Below are 3,033 nucleotides of genomic sequence, written 5' to 3'. Positions count from 1 at the left end.
GATACATACTTGAGTTACTTCCCTTTCTTTAGTGGGCTTGGCAAATTGTTTATTATTAAATGCTTGAATATTCTACCCTTGAAGGTCATCTATTAACACTGAGTGAAGAACTAGGGTATTTCACGGAGTCCTAGTGTCATGTTAGTTACAAGGCACAGCAGTAGGGACATCTTTATTTACAGATCATTAAAAAGATGAGTTCTGCAGTAACAGGCATATATAATTGTTTTTCTTGAGCATTTTCAAGGTATTTGGTCAAGTGAAAACTATGCAGATGCCTGCTGGCTGCTAAATGAAAGGGAGAAAGAGAAAAGGGTAGTATGGGGTTGGAGGAAAGAGAGATGACCTGAGAGAGACCGCTGGCTTGAAGCACTATTATTGAGGGGAACACACAGAGAAGGATCCCAAACAGTCATTCTTCAAGTAGTGGTTTGAGGGGTTGAGCACGAGAAGTACTGGCACACTCCCTATCCTATTTCTGTGCCAACCACAGCAGAGTACCTGGACATAATGATGTGGAAAGGAGTGCAGAAGCTTTGCATTTCCTGGAAACACTCTCATCCCAGGGCAACTCTCAGTTCTTTAGCAAAAGAGGTGGCTGAAGGACAGAGAAACCTATGAGGAACAAAAGCATCCAAGGAGCACCAGCATGATGGACTGTGATAATTAGGAAGTTCTAGGACTTCTCTAACATTTTAGGAGAAGAAACCAAGCTCTGGGCAGTGCCAGGCACAGGGTGTGTGAAACAGGCATGAAGCCATCCATGCCTAACATTCCACAGCCACCCCTCCAGGCTCTGCCCAGCAAGCTGCAGAACAGCCCCAGCACCAACTGGTAAACCAGAAGCTTTGAGAAGTGTCTGCCACTGAAGTACCATGCAAACAGATAGATAAAAATTCTCTTCATTTGTGCTCTTTTAAGCACATGTGCATTGCAGATCTCTTTTGACATCTCAGGATAACAGATATACTCTAAATAAGTGCTAGTTTTCAGTCTTGATTACTTTACTTTCTTGAGCCACAAACCTGTTGGTAGTGTTTTCAGAGCTACTCAGGAACTCCCCTTTTCTTACTTCTCCATCCTCATTCACCACAATTTCCCTTTGAGTCACTCCCTCTTGCTCCTTTCTTCATTTTATTCTCCAAGACTTTGGCAAATGTTATCATTCGTGAGAAAGTATCCACGGTGCAAGAACTATTTGATTGCATGAGAGATGGACTGAGATTAATGTCAACTACAAAGAGTGTATTAGGAAAACAATGAAAAAAACCCTAATGAGGTTTGCACAGCCTTAGTTCACTTGAGGAGCAAATTTCTTGACACTTCCCCTTGGAGTCCAAGATGACACTTTAATCTATTAAAAACATGACCTAAGGAAGGACCAGGGTGGAGCATGGGAAACATTGTCCTTTTAATTGTCTACTTTGGAGTAGCAATCTACTAATGATATAACAGCCCTTGCTGTCTTGCTCCAGGCGAATCATATTCCCTTTGAGAGGGTTCTGAGAAATGTTACTTTCAGTAGGTGGTACATGACCAAATTCCAGCTCTTATCTTGGTTTCAGCATGTGTGCAGTGAGAGGAACAAGCTTTTCTCAGATCACACCAGCCAAATTACTTCTCAGGGCATACCCAGGGCTTTCTCAGGGTTGCATCAGTCTTCCAGCAGAATATTAATAGTTCCCCTTAAAACAGTGTAGATAGAGTTCGCGGCTGCTTGTGATCTCCCAGAAAATTCACTGTGTTCCTCATTTATCTGTTCTGTATTTTCTTTACCCAGATTGTTCTGTCTCATTCTGCGAAGGAATCACTTTCAGTTTCATCAGCTGTCTGAGTGTTCTGTAAAGACTCTGTTTCTGCCATTTGAAAGAACCCAGGGCACAACATCACCAGGTAGGATATGCTTCGGTGCTCAGCCAGACCCAGGGGACCTCTCAAACTCCCAGCAGGACGTGCCTGGGACACAGGTAACAAATGGATGTTCTCTGTCCTCTAGAGGAAATGTGTCTGCACCAAAGGCCATACTTTCAAGCTGTTAGAGACACTCAGCTGTCAATTTCTCCCTCAACAATCATCATAGACACAATTATGGCTGACTGAACTTAGGATTTTTAAAATCTCCATTGTTAGTAAAACTAAAGATTGATGTGAATGGGGGTTGGCCTTACTTTCTACGTGCCAAAGACAAAGAATTACCACGCATGATTGACTCTTCTGTGATTTTCTGAAAAAAACCTTGTTACACTTAGCAAGTGTTAATACTAGAAAAGTTAGTCACAGGTTTGTCACTAATGAAATGACCTCAGCTTAATGTCCTTTTTGAAGCTTTGTTCCTCAAGGTAAGCAAATGACATTAGTAGAGCACCAGAAGGGTGCAGATGTGCGTGGTGGGCATCAAGGCAGGGCAGTGGTTGGATGTATGTGAACAACAGGCTGAGCACAGCTGCGTGGGCTTCCAGCCGCGTGGAATGCCTACAGATCATACAACATAGAGGTTGTTTGTTGTTTGGGTTTTAAAAAGTGCTCTGAAGCAGCGGACCGTACAGTCATGGAACCACAACCAGTGGTGGATCTGTCACGTGCTCTATTATGCTAATTTTTCCAATGAATTATTTGGGATGTTGGTTATTAGCCTGAAATGTGGCTGAGGCAGCTGCCTGTGTGTCTGATCAGCTCTCCGTGGCATCTTTTGAAGCCACGTTCAGCCAAACCCAAAACCAAATACATGCAGTTCTCCACAGCCGTGCAGTCTGGGACACAGTGCACACGCCAGGACAGCAGTGCTGTGGATGCTACCATCCAACGACTGCTTTTATTCACATTTCTGTGCGGCTACACGAGCAATTCGCTTGGAGCTGGGCTCAAAGCCCTCACTCCGTACAGCCTGGTGTGACCAGAGCCATGCGGGGCCGTGAGGGAACAACGCGGCCTCAGCTGCAACCGGCCCTTTCCTCACGATGACCCGCCCTGGAAGGCTCGGGAGCGGCACGGCGCGCTGCCGGACAGCCTCGCGGCGAGCACAGCGCTGAGCCG

The sequence above is a fragment of the Meleagris gallopavo genome, chromosome 12 (assembly GCF_000146605.3).
Source record: "Meleagris gallopavo isolate NT-WF06-2002-E0010 breed Aviagen turkey brand Nicholas breeding stock chromosome 12, Turkey_5.1, whole genome shotgun sequence".
NCBI classification, from domain to species: domain Eukaryota; kingdom Metazoa; phylum Chordata; class Aves; order Galliformes; family Phasianidae; genus Meleagris; species Meleagris gallopavo.
Note: the sequence above shows the minus strand (reverse complement) of the source record.